The sequence below is a fragment of the Apium graveolens genome, chromosome 5 (genome assembly GCF_009905375.1).
Source record: "Apium graveolens cultivar Ventura chromosome 5, ASM990537v1, whole genome shotgun sequence".
NCBI classification, from domain to species: domain Eukaryota; kingdom Viridiplantae; phylum Streptophyta; class Magnoliopsida; order Apiales; family Apiaceae; genus Apium; species Apium graveolens.
In genome coordinates, this window is record NC_133651.1 from 204,221,436 (window position 1) to 204,240,956 (window position 19,521).

The 19,521-nt window shown below is 36.9% G+C and overlaps 1 long non-coding RNA gene and 1 other non-coding gene across 2 annotated transcripts; both read right to left on the minus strand.

Moving 5' to 3' along the window:
* Positions 1 to 3,388: 3,388 nt before the first annotated feature.
* LOC141724511 (uncharacterized) lies at positions 3,389 to 4,672 on the minus strand. The gene is made up of 3 exons (XR_012576724.1): positions 4,360 to 4,672; positions 4,217 to 4,274; positions 3,389 to 3,449 (listed from the first exon to the last, which is right to left on the minus strand). It is a non-coding gene; the product is annotated as an uncharacterized LOC141724511 (long non-coding RNA).
* A 12,726-nt stretch (positions 4,673 to 17,398) lies between these two features.
* Positions 17,399 to 17,505, minus strand: LOC141662342 (small nucleolar RNA R71). Its single transcript, XR_012550463.1, has one exon. It is a non-coding gene; the product is annotated as a small nucleolar RNA R71 (small nucleolar RNA).
* Positions 17,506 to 19,521: the final 2,016 nt, after the last annotated feature.

Here is a 19,521-nt window from a genome sequence, read left to right on the forward strand (position 1 = left end):
GATTCAAGAAAAATTTAGCATACCTAATTCTAGGGCTGAGCATTCGGTCGGTTCGGTCCAAAACCGGACCGAACCGAATAGACCGAAAAACCGAATAGTCATTTTTTCTTGGACCGAACCAGACCGAAGTTATATTATGGACCGGACCGAACCGAACCGAAATAATTCGGTTCGGTCCGGTTTTGGACCGAATAGAATGAAATTTTTTTCAAAAATAAAATTGCATTATAAATTAAATCACAAATTATAAATTTTAAAATATAATTAAAGTAATGTGATATGTAGAGTTCTAATACTCCATAAATATAATTACAAATTAAAAATTTTGATTATAATTTTTAAGATATATGTAAAATATATATAGTACAAAATTATAGTATTTATGATTTGGTCTATTCGGTCTATTCGGTCCGGACCGGAATATTTGTGAAAAGAACCGAACCGAACCGAACCGAATTTTAATTCGGTCTATTCGGTTCGGACCGAATAGACCGAATTTCTGAAAACTTTAGGACCGAACCGAACCGAATTAGCACGGTTCAGTTCGGTTTTCGGTTTCGGTTCGGTTTTGCTCAGCCCTACCTAATTCACTTACCAACCTTGAAAAGGTGGATTCATCCAGTGGCTTGGTAAATATATCTGCAAGCTGTTTTTCACTTGGAACAAAATGCAGTTGTACAGTACCATTCATCACATGTTCCCTTATGAAGTGGTACTTGATGTCTATGTGCTTTGTTCTTGAATGTTGTACTGGATTTTCAGTGATGGCAATTGCACTTGTGTTATCACGGAAAATAGGAATCCTATCCACTTGTAAACCACAGTCCAATAATTGGTTTTTCATCCACAAAATCCGTGCACAGCAACTACCAGCAGCAATATATTCAGCTTCAGCTGTAGAGGTAGAAACTGAATTTTGCTTTTTACTGAACCAAGACACAAGCTTGTTTCCTAAAAATTGACAGGTTCATATTGTACTTTTTCTGTCTATTTTAAACCCTGCATAATCTGCATCTGAATAACCAGTTAGATCAAAACTAGAATCTCTAGGGTACCAAATGCCAAGTTTTGGTGTTCCATTGAGATATATGAAAATTCTCTTAATAGCTGTAACACGCCCAAATCCGGGGTCGGGGATCCGGGTTGTCACGAGTTCCATTTCCCTTAATAACACCCAATCTTAATAAATTATCAACTACTCTGTACTGTGACCCCACAATAAATACACACACCACAAGTTATAGTCTCAGAGATGAACATCCAAAAATAATCACAAGTCATTTTATTCCACAATTATCTGCCAATGCACCTTAAAAGGTTTTCTGAATAAACTTACATTTCTTTGCCATTATTACAATTCATAAATATACATAATCTGGTACATCAAAAGTTGAAAGCCTAGCCTATTGGTAGTTCCTACCTCAGCTACAGCGACATCAACGCCTATAGGAAACTGCGGAACGTTTCCTATCTGCTCGCGAATTGGGAGCTTGGTCCTGTTCATCTTGTCTATCTGATGTTGTGTGATGAAAGAAGAAAGCAAGGGTGAGCAACAAGCCCACCAAAATAATATGTATAATGATTAACAATATATGAGCCTTCTCATAGTACTCATGAAAGTCTTGGTCAAAAGAAATGAACCAAGTTGATATCTTAGTGCGATGAAGTCGCAAAATATTCAGTATATATATATACATATATACTTTTTAAAATATGGGAAGTCCTCTTCCATGCATAATACACACAGAGTTCCAGTGTATAACTGTATAAAAATATCGTTGCAAGGTGATCTCATATATCTAACCTTGTCTCAACGTTTTTCTGAAAATCTTTGTCATGCATAAGATAATCATTTACTAGATATAAGTGTAAAAGATGAAGTTACAAGATACTCCAATATACTTATATCTTTTCCAAATACTACTTGAACTACCACCGTTCAAGTTATAATTAGTTTCAAAAGTTCATCACACTGATGAGACTACAAGTTAAGACTTGAATAGATTAAATCTTTGAAATATTTTGAAGGAAATGAAGTTATGATATACTTCATTAAGTACCGATATATATATACACCTATATATATACATACGTTTCCTGAAAACCTCTGTCATGTAAAGTATGAACAGAATTGCAATATCCAATAAATTTGGAAAGGAAAGAATTTTGGCATAAACCTGATATCTTGCTGATCAGGCAAAGATACCAATAAGTAACCTTTTCTACTAGTAGATGGATGAATCCCCCACCGATCATCACCCTGGCCACATAAGGACCTTGTGCTGGACCGCCACCCGGCCTCTTATGCGTTGATGGACTGCCACCCAGCCACTTACACTTTGATAGACCGTACCCCGGCATGTCGCTTATGCCGACTCAATTAGATGAGCTTACCTCCCGAACGTTGGGTAAGTAATCAATTCATTTGTTTTCTCAAAACAGCAACCACGTTGCGAATGTAAAATGCACCACAGAGCTGGATCCCCCAGGTTTTGAGCGATTATTTAAATCCCTTTTGAAAGGAAGATCTTAAATATAAAAAAAAGTGAGTTTTGGGGTCCACTCTAACTTTAAAAATCATTTTGAAGACTCGAAAACATTTTTAAGAATGTTTGGAGTACTGCTGATTTATTAAAATAAATCAGTCCCGATATATTAGAAAATATCTGAATATTATTATTTAAATAATATTCTCATAAAAATAATCCTTATAAAAATAATCGAAGTAGAAGTTTTAAAACTTATACTTGAAATGGATATTAAATAACCAAAGATATACTTATATGAAAGTACTATCTTTATTTGAATAATCGAAAATAAGTTTGATTATCGAAACATTATTCTTTAATAAAATAAAGAATATTATTAAATAATAAGCGGAGTCATAATACCTCGAATGAATATTATAAATAATATTCATTAAATAAAATAAACGGAGTCATACATCCTCCAATGAATATCCAATTAATAATCATTAAATATAATAAACAGAGTCATAAGTCCTCGAATGAATATTCAAATAATATTCATTAAATAAAATAAAGTTATCGAATAAACCTTATTCGATTAATAGTTTTGAAAACTATATCTATATATATATAAATATATATATATATAATATACTCGGGAACATCGACTCCCGGTTTAGAAAATGTTCACCTTTGGGTCCCCTATACTAACGGTATAAGCAACTACTGCTTATCTCTAGTATAGGTATTATGCAACTTATAAGCTTTTGAATCAACTATTAGATATCAAGATTACAAAATAGGCATGCATATAAATATCATATCACATGCTCCAATATATTACAAGACTTTGCTAATAATAATCATGCACTTATCACAAGATAATGTATATACATATATACATCACAACAACAGTATAACGGGTAGAAAACTTGCCTGAGCGACTGGGGGTTACAAATGGCTTGGGACGAGTCTGGTAACCTATAAACAACATATAAGTTGGAATTAAACCAAAGTCGCTTATGAATCTATACTTTAACCAATTAGACCCTAACGTTCGCTTTTGCGCTTAACGATTCACTTAAGTCGCTCGAGTACCCTCGGCTCCACTATTTTTAATAAATTAACCCTTAAGGGTTTTAAGGCGATTCTTTCGCGAGTACCTTAATAACTGCCTAATACACTTAACATAATTGTTTCATACCCCAATTAGTCATTTAAAGTCCTTAACCAAGGTTTAAAAGTAAGGCGAGGGGTAATTGTTCGGTCGCGAAACGCCGTTACTTAAAACGGACATTTCTCCTAAACCGCACATCGGATTCAAGCGATCCACATATCAAAACGAAGCTTATGACACTCTCTAGATAAAAATGGCAATGTTAAAATTTTTTTGTTGAGTTTTCTGTCCTGAACACTAAGAACAAGCAGTTGAATAAAAATGGACATTACGACGGCTATGTTTACGCGATTACCAATGTTTAAACTACTCCAATTAACCACCAACCAACTCATAACCATCAATACAACAAAACTTCACCTAAACCATACCACGTCAGTCAATAACCTCCAAGTTTTTCAACTCAAACAACCACAATCAAGACCTATGAACTATAATCAAGATTCAATTACCAAAATACTTCCAAATCAAACCAAACTACTAATAATCACAATCCATGCTTCTCATTTCACAAAACCTACCATTAAACTTGCTAAAAAATAAAGTAAAGGCTAGGTTTTGAATTTTATACCTTCCTTTGGAGGTGTTATGTTGCTAGGAAGTCTTAGGGAGCCTCCTACAAGCTTGATCTTTCCAAAGAAATCAAGAACACAAAGTTAGGCTTTGAAGTTTCTAAAAGTCTGATTTAAAGAACTGTAAAAATGGGGGTCTTACCATGCTTATTTGGATGAGACTTATGAACAAGAGTTGTAGGCCATCTGAATACCTTTCCAACGAGCTATAGAACACACCATTTGAGTGAGAAATGAAGGAGATACAACAGTTTTAATGTACTGGTTCTGTTTTGGCCGAGAGCAATGAAAATGGGGGAGAAAAAAGCTTGCTTTTGTTGACTTATTTTGTGGTGTAAATGGAATGGTAGGTGGATATTTGTTTGGCTAACTCTTGGTTAGTTAGTGGAAAGTGATGTAAGCAAGCCTATGTCACCACTTGCATCACTCTTGCCACTTGTCCTCTTCTTATGGTGGAAGCTTTTCATTAAGCTTAATCCTTGTTAATTAGGTGCTTTAATACTTGTATTATCCTTGCTAATCCCCTAGCTACTTGCCCAAGCTTGACCCTTAGTCGTTTAATTGCTTTACGACTCGTTTATTATTCATTCTCGTTGATCGTTTGAGGGATCATATCCGGGATCTTATTACTTGGGTTCCCCTAAACCTTTCTCAATATTTTATATTCCTTTTATGATCCTCTCTTATAACCCTTGAATTTAAATCCTTTTAATCATGTTACCTTATACTCAATTCTTTCGGTATCTGGTGGATTTTTGGGAAAAATCAAAGTGTCCGGATCCGAATTCTAATGACCTTTACATACACTCATTTACTTTATGGAATACTAATACGATCTTAGAATTTCCATAACAGTACTCCTATATAACGTGGTCTGATAATTTTCCTTAATCAGCATTGTCAGCAAAAGTTACTATTCATCTGTGTTTTAAAAATTCCAAAAATTGGGGTTATTACAGTCTCCCCTCCTTAAAAGGATTCCGTCCCAGAATCAGATAGAAAACCGTTGGGGATACTTTTCTAGCATTGCACTTTCTAACTCCCAAGTCAATTTTTCCCACATGGTGGTTCTACCACCAAACTCGGTCTAGTTTGATAACCCTACTCCTAAGCACTTAATCCCTTTCCATCTATAACCCTTCCTGGTTGCTCCATATAGGTTACGCCTGGTTGCATGTCTATGCGCTCATATGCCCTTATTTGTCTGGCATCCGGATTACACTTCCTTAACATTGATATGTGAAACACGTTATGAACTTGCTACAGGTTCGGGGATAGGGCTAGCTAATATGCTAACTTCCCAATACGTCTTAATATCTCCAAGGGTCCAACAAATCGTGGACTTAGCTTTTCTTTCTTTCTAAACCTCATCAATCCTTTCCAAGGCTTTCCAAGGGGATATCTTTCACAACACTAGGTCCCCTACTTCATACTCCTTGTCCTTTCATTGTCAAATCAGAATACTTTTTACGTCCATCTTGGGCTACTACCAGTCGTCTTCTGATTAGATCTATTATATCCTTGGTCCTTTGGACCACTGCTGGTCCGAGCATCTTGCGCTCTACAACTTCATCCTAACATAAGGGAGATCGACATTGTCTTCCCTCAAGGATCTAATAAGGCGACATCTCGATAATGACATATGATCTATTATCGTAAGAAAACTCAATCCGTGTTAAATGATCATTCCAATTTCTTTCAAGTCTATTGCACAGAATTTCATCATAGCTTCTAGCACTATAGCTTTTGCTTCTCAGTACCCATTCTTTTCCAGTTCGTAATCGTTACTATCTTCCGTACAGGATACTATTCTAGATATACCTTTACTCGTTAGAGTTTTATAACCTCTTAATAATCGCGTCAACCTTAGTATCACGAACGCGTTAGAATCGGAATACCATCTTACTTGGTACCACTTCATCTCTAGCTGCCTCCATCTTTGAAAGCTTGGTCCTTCGTATAAAAGTAAAAGAATTTATTGAGAGATCACTATGATCATGAACACTTGTTCTATTGCATAGTTAGTACAGAAGGTGGCCAACCTTTAGTACTTGACAAGCAATTAAACAATAGATGGTATCCTACTCAGCTTCTATCACACAGATAGATAGTCATTCGGCAATACCTCCCCTTCTGGAAGGGTTATTCTTCTCAGTTTATATGAAATGAAAAGAAGAGAAAAGAACGAACTGAAGAGAATTGTATATTCGTAAAAAAAAATTTATTGCCATAAAATATCTGGCTTGGAATCTACCTCTGAACTATATAGGGTTGTCATAGGAGAATAAAACATATATGTATTTATATCAACATCAAGTATTATAGCATCGTATTTCACATGCCTAAATATTTTTGCTATTCCGTCCATCATTCTATGGACCCATGCTCTTCCTCGAGCTTATACACAATCACCTTTGAAACTCCCTCGACATCGAAAATCGAATCTGGGATCTCATTCTAGACATCATCGTTACTAGAATTCTATGCTTGCACCGCAATCTTCTTCGTATAGTAATACGACTCTCTATTCCTAAGAAGGAATAAATATTCAATAGGTAAATAATCGACCTAGTTTTTCTATCAAAGATAACTTATACGTCAACATGACAAGATTAGTGGTACTCAATCTCAACATCCATTCCAATACAACTCTCACGGTTGTAATCAGCTCATTACTCGCAGAATCATTGCTGCATTACTATGGTCCACCACTGACCTACTGTCGTCATTCACTTTCCATGAAATCTTAATATCTAACCATACGGAGTCCATACATGTAGTATAGAATTCTTCTAAGGAGTTAACATAATCACCATTCATAATTCATGAAGAACACTCCTGATCCTGACATACATACATGACATGAAGTATATAAAATTGCAGAAGAGTTTCAATCAAAGCACCGATAGCAGGTTAATACCATTCTTAATCATATGCCTTCAATAGAAGACTTAACTCAAAGGTTTGTTTGGTCCTTTTTGAAATATGGTCCTGGATTATTCTCAAGATAGGACCTTCTAAGATAGATAGCCCGCTAATGGCGATTACACGAATTAAACCTTTGCCCAACTACTATTACGGTTGAGTATTGCACATTTATCAGAAGGAATGTCAATCTTCCAAACCATAATACAACCTTCACAGCTTTAACCATCATCACTGTATTCCTTTGGCACAAGCGCCTATAATTATCCTCTTACCTTTAAAGTGTCGGCCACCTCTTTGGCCTTTCCTGATAGTAAAATTTCCTTACAGTCAATGTCATTTTAACCACCTCCAAATAAATTTTCTACCTTATTTCAATCACTGATTTTGTGAAGATGTTTTCCTTAAAATCTGATGAGTAAAAAAAAATATCACCATTTTTCCATAAGTTATTGCCTCAGTCTTTAAAGGTTAATCACTGTCACGACGGACTCTCAATCATACTTAGAACATCTTTTATCTTAGGCCCTAATTGCCCTGAACAATTTCGACCTTTACTGGTTAGATCCATATTTTCTCGTGGTTTAACACGTGCCCCACTTGACATCATTATAATTACGTCATATTTCCTTTATCAACATTTCTATTCTTGAGAATTTTAAATATTACCTTTCTCCTTGTAAAACCTCTAAGGTTATCCTTGAATCGTTCCTCCTGTATTCCCTAGATACAGGGCATATCAAGATACCATTTATTAATACCAGAATCATTGTCTATATACTTTTGAAGAATTTCTCCACTGATTCTTAAAGGTTGTTATTACCTTAATCCTTTCCAATTCATACTGTCAAAACTCATACTATCCCTATTAAGGGTGAAATGCCAACCTTTATGCATTCCCCTAGGATTTATTTTAAGTTACCGATGTTCTATCCTTAATTCCACCTTTAAAAGGTACATGCATCCTTCCATGGATAATCAAGTCATATATCCCTGATAAGGGTGTCTTATTTAATCATTCCCACCTCGATAGTATATGCTGAATTTCACAATAACATCTGTATTCAAAATGAGGTCAATCAATATGGCCTCCAAAAGATAATAACGGTTATCCGCTTTTATTGCCTAAATTGGGTAACGATAACAAGGATGTTCTGGAAGATATTGGTCGTGTTCAACGTGAACTTCTTCTTAATAATTCCTTATTTACTTTTGTTGTTTATCTCAAAAGTCATCTCAATGTTGGGATATCTTTCATACCTGGCGTCTCCCTTTTTGGGTATCAAGCCACCGGTCTTACACTTCATATTCTTGAAGGTCACTTCCTTCATCCAATTTTCCTAATTTCTTACTTTCTTGACTCCTCAGTCCATCCGCGTTTCCTTATTAATCAATCGATCTATCTCAAAGTTTCATCGAATACTGTCAACTTCAAGGGAATTAACTATACGTATCGCTTACGCCTTCAAACCTTGAATTTATCTCATGATCAGTCACCATCGCGCTGATGATGAAACACTTCTCTATATTTATTGCAAGGGTTTCTTAGGGTTTCCCATACCTAACTCCCTTATCACTTCTCAACTCTATTTCCTTTATATCCCTTTATATTTCTACCCTTTTCAGTCTTTTATTTTCGTTTCTATTACAATCATTACATGAACCAACACAACATAAGCATTGATTTCAAACATCCCGTCATTCTAGATTCGTGTCCTCAGAACGAATCTTGACAACTTTTACAACTTAAATTCATAATTCATCATACTTCTCCGCTTTTGTTCTGGCTCTAAAGTTTTTATACTACCTTCATAACCTTGGGAGTTACTTTCCCGAAAACAATTGACTGAACGTTAATCAGTTTATTCTAACCTCTGGCTCCGTGCCTTTCTTGGTCTTTCACCAGATGGTGGTCTCTCTCTAAGGAGGGTAAGTGACAAAAATAGTATTTTGTGATTCGTCAATCATTTAGAATCTCAAATGATTCCTAAATTTCCTTTAGCCAGGCTCTTGCCTCGACTGGGTCAGCTTGTTCCTTGGAACTCTAAGAGCTTAGCGACTTAAAGGTCCTGAAAGAATTTCTCATCACATTGTTTCCTCAGGGTGCTGGTTGGGGATAATAGTCTAAGTTCTGTCTAGAAAGGTCCATAAATTATCGTATAGGAGTACCGTCTCGGGTCTTCTTTCCTTACTCACCTTCTGTTTCCTTAGTCTGAACATTCCCTCCTCCTCCCCATAATCGGGGTCATCCTACATGTTTTAAATCCTCATTTTCCACTTCATTATGTTATGGGCTCCTTCTTTCTTAATGGCAACCTCCCTGACTATCACATTCGGGGTTTATCCTAAATCTTATTCCTCGAACTATGGATTTCATCTAAGATCTAGTCCTTAAGCTCTTAAACGTTTGGAACCCAAATTATGTAGGAATACCTCATTATTCCCTTATCATCTTTCTTGGTATTAATCTCTTCTCCATTTGTTGGCTCTCTGCCTTCATTCATCACTTTTTCTTGGCACAATATGATCTTCTCCAATAATCCGGGTTGTATTGCAATCTCAAAAAGCTTTTCGGTACTGGCTCCGGTTACCTTCATTTCTATTTCCATTTTCTCAAAATCTCTTATCAACTCTCCCAAAGACAGTTTCATCTTGAGTCTATCTTTTATACTAAGGGCATTAGCCACCATTTTGGCTTTCCCGGGATGATAAAGAATCTCATAATCGTTATCCTCGATTAGCTCTATCCACCTCCTCTGGCGCATGCTGAGCTCTTTCTACGTGAAAATGCACTAGAGTACTTATGGCTTGTGTAAATCTCGCACTTCTCTCCACACAAGTAGTGCCTCCAATCTTTAGGGCAAAACTATTGCCACAAGCCCAAGCTCATGGGTGGGGATATCGAACTTTATATTCCCTTAATTATCTTGACGCGTACGCGATTACCTTGCTGTGCTGTATAAGAAGCACCCTAATTCCTTATGCAAAGCGTCACTACAATTCACAAAATCTCCTTTTTCATCCGGCAACGCCAACATAGGGGCCGCCACCAACCTTTGCTTTAGTTGTTAAAAGCTTTTCTCGTATTTCTCAGTCCATTCAAACTTCTTAGTCTTACGAGTAAGCCGCGTCAAAGGGGCTACTATCTTTACAAACTTGAACGAACCTCCGGTAGTGACCGGCTAATCCTACCTCTGGTAGTTTCCCTAATCATGGTCATCAATTCCTCAGTGGTCCTTTATTCATTCTTGTCAGGATCCTCCACGGAATCCTCCTCAGCCACAATCCCTTCTAGGACAACATCCTCAACCGCTACATCCTCAATATGAACATCATCCGGTCCCTCGTTAGGACGCTCTATCGGATCCACAATCTGATCTCCAATAAGTAATAAAACATCATCGCGTTGTTGCTCCTCAACCTCAGGGTTCGGAGTCCCGCTACCATATATGATAGCGAACTACGCCTCTATCACGATATTTATAAGGGTTCCCCTAAGGATTTTAACTGTCAGTACTACATTAGGTAGTCCGACTATGAACTTGGCAAGAGTTCTTATTTATCTTAGTGAACTTATTATTTTAACGTCACTTCATCTCTGAGGTTTATAACGCTTAGCTCTGATACCATTTCTGTAACACCCCCAAATCCGGGGTCGGGGATCCGGGTTGTCACGAGTTCTATTTCCCTTAATAACACCCAATCTTAATAAATTATCAACTACTCTGTACTGTGACCCCACAATAAACACACACACCACAAGTTATAGTCTCAGAGATGAATATCCAAAAATAATCACAAGTCATTTTATTCCACAATTATCTGCCAATGCACCTTAAAAGGTTTTCTGAATAAACTTATATTTCTTTGCCATTATTACAATTCATAAATATACATAATCTGGTACATCAAAAGTTGAAAGCCTAGCCTATTGGTAGTTCCTACCTCAGCTACAGCGATATCAACGCCTATAGGAAACTGCAGAACGTTTCCTATCCGCTCGCGAATTGGGAGCTTGGTCCTGTTCATCTTGTCTATCTGATGTTGTGTGATGAAAGAAGAAAGCAAGGGTGAGCAACAAGCCCACCAAAATAATATGTATAATGATTAACAATATATGAGCCTTCTCATAGTACTCATGAAAGTCTTGGTCAAAAGAAATGAACCAAGTTGATATCTTAGTGCGATGAAGTCGCAAAATATTCAGTATATATATATATACATATATACTTTTTAAAATATGGGAAGTCCTCTTCCATGCATAATACACACAGAGTTCCAGTGTATAACTGTATAAAAATATCGTTGCAAGGTGATCTCATATATCTAACCTTGTCTCAACATTTTTCTGAAAATCTTTGTCATGCATAAGATAATCATTTACTAGATATAAGTTTAAAAGATGAAGTTACAAGATACTCCAATATACTTATATCTTTTCCAAATACTACTTGAACTACCACCGTTCAAGTTATAATTAGTTTCAAAAGTTCATCACACTGATGAGACTACAAGATAAGACTTGAATAGATTCAATCTTTGAAATATTTTGAAGGAAATGAAGTTATGATATACTTCATTAAGTACTGATATATATATACACCTATATATATACATACGTTTCCTGAAAACCTCTGTCATGTAAAGTATGAACAGAATTGCAATATCCAATAAATTTGGAAAGGAAAGAATTTTGGCATAAACCTGATATCTTGCTGATCAGGCAAAGATACCAATAAGTAACCTTTTCTACTAGTAGATGGATGAATCCCCCACCGGTCATCACCCTGGCCACATAAGGACCTTGTGCTGGACCGCCACCCGGCCTCTTACGCGTTGATGGACTGCCACCCAGCTACTTACACTTTGATAGACCGTACCCCGGCCTGTCGCTTATGCCGACTCAATTAGATGGGCTTACTTCCCGAACGTTGGGTAAGTAATCAATTCATTTGTTTTCTCAAAACAGCAACCACGTTGCGAATGTAAAATGCACCACAGAGCTGGATCCCCCAGGTTTTGAGCGAGTATTTAAATCCCCTTTGAAAGGAAGATCTTAAATATAAAAAAAAATGAGTTTTGGGGTCCACTCTAACTTTAAAAATCATTTTGAAGACTCGAAAACATTTTTAAGAATGTTTGGAGTACTGCTGATTTATTAAAATAAATCAGCCCCATATATTAGAAAATATCTGAATATTATTATTTAAATAATATTCTCATTAAGATAATCCTTATAAAAATAATCGAAGTAGAAGTTTTAAAACTTATACTTGAAATGGATATTAAATAACCAAAGATATACTTATATGAAAATACTATCTTTATTTGAATAATCGAAAATAAGTTTGATTATCGAAACATTATTCTTTAATAAAATAAAGAATATTATTAAATAATAAGCGGAGTCATAATACCTCGAATGAATATTATAAATAATATTCATTAAATAAAATAAACGGAGTCATACATCCTCCAATGAATATCCAATTAATAATCATTAAATATAATAAACAGAGTCATAAGTCCTCGAATGAATATTCAAATAATATTTATTAAATAAAATAAAGTTATCGAATAAACCTTATTCGATTAATAGTTTTGAAAACTATATCTATATATATATATATAAATATATATATATATATATAATATACTCGGGAACATCGACTCCCGGTTTAGAAAATGTTCACATTTGGGTCCCCTATACTAACGGTATAGGCAACTACTGCTTATCTCTAGCATAGGTATTATGCAACTTATAAGCTTTTGAATCAACAATTAGATATCAAGATTACAAAACAGGCATGCATATAAATATCATATCACATGCTCCAATATATTGCAAGACTTTGCTAATAATAATCATGCACTTATCACAAGATAATGCATATACATATATACATCACAACAACAGTATAACGGGTAGAAAACTTGCCTGAGCGACTGGGGGTTACAAATGGCTTGGGACGAGTCTGGTAACCTATAAACAACATATAAGTTGGAATTAAACCAAAGTCGCTTATGAATCTATACTTTAACCAATTAGACCCTAACGTTCGCTTTTGCGCTTAACGATTCACTTAAGTCGCTCGAGTACCCTCGGCTCCACCATTTTTAATAAATTAACCCTTAAGGGTTTTAAGGCGATTCTTTCGCGAGTACCTTAATAACTGCCTAATACACTTAACATAATTGTTTTATACCCCAATTAGTCATTTAAAGTCCTTAACCAAGGTTTAGAAGTAAGGCGAGGGGTAATGGTTCGGTCGCGAAACGCCATTACTTAAAACGGATATTTCTCCTAAACCGTACATCGGATTCAAGCGATCCACATATCAAAACGAAGCTTATGACACTCTATAGCTAAAAATGGCAATGTTACAGATTTTTTGTTGAGTTTTCTGTCCTGAACACTAAGAACAAGCAGTTGAATAAAAATGGGCATTACGACGGCTATGTTTACGCGATTACCAATGTTTAAACTACTCCAATTAACCACCAACCAACTCATAACCATCAATACAACAAAACTTCACCTAAACCATACCACGTCAGTCAATAACCTCCAAGTTTTTCAACTCAAACAACCACAATCAAGACCTATGAACTATAATCAAGATTCAATTACCAAAACATTTCCAAATCAAACCAAACTACTAATAATCACAATCCATGCTTCTCATTTCACAAAACCTACCATTAAACTTGCTAACAAATAAAGTAAAGGCTAGGGTTTGAAGTTTATACCTTCCTTTGGAGGTGTTAAGTTGCTAGGAAGCATTAGGGAGCCTCCTACAAGCTTGATCTTTCCAAAGAAATCAAGAACACAAAGTTAGGCTTTGAAGTTTCTAAAAGTCCGATTTAAAGAACTGTAAAAATGAGGGTCTTACCATACTTATTTGGATGAGACTTGTGAACAAGAGTTGTAGGCCATCTCAATACCTTTCCAACGAGCTATAGAACACAACATTTGAGTGAGAAATGAGGGAGATACAACAGTTTTAATGTGCTGGTTCTGTTTTGGACGAGAGCAATGAAAATGGGGGAGAAAAAAGCTTGCTTGTGTTGACTTATTTTGTGGTGTAAATGGAATGGTAGGTGGATATTTGTTTGGCTAACTCTTGGTTAGTTAGTGGAAAGTGATGTAAGCAAGCCTATGTCACCACTTGCATCACTCTTGCCACTTGTCCTCTTCTTATGGTGGAAGCTTTTCATTAAGCTTAATCCTTGTTAATTAGGTGCTTTAATACTTGTATTATCCTTGCTAATCCCCTAGCTACTTGCCCAAGCTTGATCCTTAGTCGTTTAATTGCTTTACGACTCGTTTATTATTCATTCTCGTTGATCGTTTGAGGGATCATATCCGGGATCTTATTACTTGGGTTCCCCTAAACCTTTCTCAATATTTTATATTCCTTTTATGATCCTCTCTTATAACCCTTGAATTTAAATTCTTTTAATCATGTTACCTTATACTGAATTCTTTCGGTATCTGGTGGATTTTCGGGAAAAATCAAAGTGTCCGGATCCGAATTCTAATGACCTTTACATACACTCATTTACTTTATGGAATACTAATACGATCTTAGAATTTCCATTACAGTACTCCTATATAACGTGGTCTGATAATTTTCCTTAATCAGCATTGTCAGCAAAAGTTACTATTCATCCGTGTTTTAAAAATTCCAAAAATTGGGGTTATTACAATAGCCACCAAGTGAGATTCTCTAGGATCAGCCTGAAATCTAGCACAAAGACAAGTAACAAACATTATATCTGGCCTACTAGCTGTTAAGTACAGAAGTGAACCAACCATGCCCCTATAACTTGAAATATCCACAGACTTTTCAGTAGTGTTTAATTCAAGATTAGTTGCAGTGGCCATGGGAGTTTTTGCAGATGTGCAATCCATTAGATCAAACTTCTTTAAAAGATCATGAATATATTTAGTTTGACTAATGAATATTCTATCACTAACTTGCTTAACTTGTAAACTAAGAAAGTAAGTTAGTTCTCCCATCATGCTCATTTCATACTTACTTTGCATCAATTTGGCAAATCTTTTGCAAAGTTTTTCATCTGTAGAGCCAAATATAATATCATCTACATAAATTTGAACAAGTATGATAAGTGACATTTTATACCACTTAGAACGTCTTAAAATGGCTTAAATTGGTGTCTTGAAATCAAGTATTTTGTGTATTTGATGCGTTTTTCTAGTGTTTATACATTTCAGGGTATTAGTTGCATTTCAGAGGAGGAATCATCAAGAATAAGCCTTGGCATGTGTTCACCATTGCGAGAGGAAAAGAACGGGCAGATTACGGCGAAGAAACGGAGCAAACCTGGATTTTTTCCAGTAGGGTCCTGCGCGCCCGCGCAGCAATGCTGAGCGGCCGCGCAGCAGCCTTGCGCGCCCGCGCAGAAATGCTGAGCGGCCGCGTAGGGTCGGGGAAAAAGCTGAATTATTTTAGACTTCTACTTCTGTTTGGCTTCCAACTTCTATGTAATCTGAGTTTTATGGGACCATTATATAAGTAGATTTGAGACTTTTTCATAGAGAGTATGAAGGAGATTATGTTTTAGATTGTGTTTTGCGCAAGAAGCGAAGGAGATAAGGAAGAAGATCGATTTAGCACACTGCAGCGAAGATGAAGCATATTTTCTTGTGATTCTTGTTTCGTTGTAACGTTGGATGCTAGTTTTCTTGCTTTGACTTATTTACTCTTGTGACGTACTCTGTTTTAATATAATTAGTTTAGTTATTATTTTCTTGTGTTGTTTATCATGATTTCATATGAACCCATGATGGCGATAAGTTCTATTATGGGCTAATCGTGATCATGGGGTTGCAACGGATTTATTATGGAATTCTTTAGTTAATTGTTAAATACTTTAGTGTGTGATGATTGCATGATATCTAGTATTGGTTGTGCGTATTCGTCTTATGTGCGTCGCGAACATATAAGATAGGGTGTTAATCTCTTGTGAAGCGACGGTGGATCTTGAGATTTAGAACTTGCCATGCTAGCATAGGTTCATGTACGTTGTGCATGATTAGTGGGTAACTCTAACAGTTTTATTTGCCCTATGTAATCAAAAGGGATAACTTGTGCTTAAATCGTTGTATTGTCAATTTCTGTAGACATATAGGAACTCAACATAATTGATGACTATTCAACTTCTATCTTAATTGTGGATGCTTGGTAGAATGGTATTAGTACAATGAAAGTTGGCTTTTATCAGTTTCGTGTTATTCGATTAATGTCATCACTGTCACATGCTAAAGGTAATAACAATGGCTATAGAAGGAATTAATAATGAAGTTGTGATCTCATGAGTGTTTTATTATTAATAAATTGAAGTGTTAGTTAAGTGGTTAATTAAGTAGTTAATTATAGTTAATATTTAATCAACAATTTTAAGTGTTATTATCTTAACATTGAGAAGTAGTCATACATTGGTGAGTGAGTTTAATTAGACAATAACTTAGTCTGAGTCTCTGAGGGAACGAACTAGAAAGTATTCTATATTACTTGCGAACGCGTATACTTGCGTGAATATTAGTGCGTGATTTCGCCCTAACAAGTTTTTGGCGCCGCTGCCGGGGACTCGGCGTATTTGTTTAGTTTATGTACTTACCATCATTGGTCGTTAGGACTCAGTGATTAGGACGTAGTAGTTGCTTACTCTTTTCGGTTGTGTTTCAGGTACTTTAGCAAGCGTTTATGCAAACTCGTTCTCGTGCTCGCAAAAGGACCTTAGATACAGCTGAGGAGAAAGACGAAGTTCTTGATACTCCGGAGAAGTTAGATTTTGAGGATTCGGATTCAGGAACTGAGCAGAAAGAACCAGTAAACATGGGAGATCGTATTGTTCAAGCTGATCCAGCTCTTATGGATTTTTCTCGGCCTAAAATTGATGATATTCAGTCAAGCATCCTTCATCCGGCTATTCAAGCTAACACCTTTGAAATCAAGCCGGGCACTATTCAGATGGTGCAGAATTCTGTTTCTTTTGGAGGAGCGGCAACTGAAGACCCCAACATGCACATAAGGAATTTTGTCGAGATCTGCAGCACTTTTAAGTATAATGGCGTGACTGATGAGGCTATCAAGTTGAGGCTTTTCCCATTCTCACTGAGGGATAAGGCTAAAGACTGGTTACATTCTGAACCAGCTGGGTCCATCACTACGTGGCAAGATCTTGCGCAAAAGTTTCTGGTGAAGTTTTATCCAATGGCAAAGACTGCTGCTATGAGGAATGCTCTTACTCAGTTTGCGCAGCAACCTACAGAATCTATGTGCGAGGCTTGGGAACGCTACAAGGAAATGTTGAGAAAATGTCCACATCATGGAATGCCGGATTGGATGGTAATCACTGGTTTTTATAATGGTTTGGGGGCCCAATCTCGGCCCATGCTCGATGCAGGAGCTGGAGGCGCCTTATGGGCTAAAAGCTATACTGAGGCGTATAATCTTATCGAGACAATGGCTGCAAATGAGCATCAAAACCTAACTCAGAGGATGACATCAGGCAAGGTAGCAGGTATTCTGGAAGTTGATGCAGCCACCGCTATTGCAGCCCAGCTCCAAGCGCTATCAATGAAGGTTGATTCTTTGGCTACGTATGGAGTTAATCAAATAGCTATGGTTTGTGAGCTTTGTGCAGGTTCTCATGCTACGGATCAGTGTTCTCTTGTCAACGAATCTGTTCAGTATGTGAATAATTATCAGCGACAACAGCAGCCTGTGCCAGCGACCTATCATCCTAATAACAGAAATCATCCAAATTTCAGCTGGGGGAATAATCAGAATGCTATTCAGCCAACATATCAGCAAGGAGTAAGTAAACAATTTAACCCACCTGGATTCCAGCAACCACAGCAGTATGCTACAAGGCAATCATATCCTCAACAGGAAAGTGCAGCTGCACCTACTAGTGTTGATTTTGAGGAACTTAAGCTGTTGTGCAAGAGTCAGGCGATTTCTATCAAGACCTTGGAAAATCAAATCGGTCAATTAGCCAATGCAGTGCTCAATCGTCAACCTGGCACTCTTCCCAGTGACACGGAAGTACCAGGCAGGAAGGAAGCTAAAGAGCAAGTCAAGGCTATTACCTTAAGGTCTGGAAAAGTAGCTGATGCTGAAAAGGCAAAAGAAGTCGAAGCTGAAGTTAGAGATGAAGAATCTAAGCAAAAGGAGAAAGCGGCGGAACCAAGGAAGACTACTATTGAACACACTCTTCCTGAGGCTAATACAGGGGAGAAATAGCTCTATCCTCCACCACCTTTTCCTAAGAGATTGCAGCAACAAAATCTTGATAGACAGTTCGGGAAGTTTCTGGAGGTGTTCAAGAAACTTCACATCAATATACCTTTCGCTGAGGCTCTAGAACAAATGCCTAGTTATGCGAAGTTTATGAAGACTATTCTTTCAAGGAAGGTGAAACTGGATGACCTTGAAACCGTTGCTCTCACGGAAGAATGCAGCGCTGTTCTGCAGCAAAAGTTACCACCAAAACTGAAAGATCCAGGAAGCTTCACCATTCCTTGCACCATTGGCAATCTAACTTTTGACAAGTGCCTTTGTGATTTGGGAGCAAGCATTAATCTGATGCCGTTGTCGATCTTTAAAAAGCTGGATCTGCCTGATCCAAAACCCACATACATGTCGCTACAATTGGCTGACCGTTCCATTACTTACCCAAGGGGCATAGTTGAGGATGTGCTCATCAAGATGGATAAGCTCTTCTTTCCTGCTGATTTTGTTATTCAGGATTTTGAGGAAGATAAGAAGATTCCCATAATCTTGGGGAGGCCTTTCTTGGCTACTGGCCGTACCTTGATAGATGTGCAAAAAGGGAAACTTACTATGCGGGTCCAAGATCAGGATGTGACCTTCAACGTATTCGAGGCAATAAAATTCCCTACAGAAGATGAGGAGTGCTTAAAAGTGGATGTGATTGATTCCGCAGTTACTTCGGAACTCGAGCACATGCTAATGTCTGATGCATTGGAAAAGGCCTTAGTGGGGGAATTTGACAGTGATGATGAAGATAGCAACGAGCAATTACAATATCTGAACGCTTCTCCATGGAAGCGAAAGCTCGACATACCATTTGAATCTCTTGGTACTTCTGACCTTAAGAATGCTGAAGGGAAGCTCAAACCATCAATAGAGGAAGCACCTACCTTGGAGCTCAAACCATTACCTGAACACTTGAGGTATGCTTTTTTAGGTGATTCATCTACGTTACCTGTTATTATTTCAGCTGACCTTTCAGGTAGTGAGGAAGACAAACTCTTAAGGATTTTGAGAGAATTCATATCGGCTATAGGATGGACCATAGCAGACATCAAGGGGATAAGTCCTTC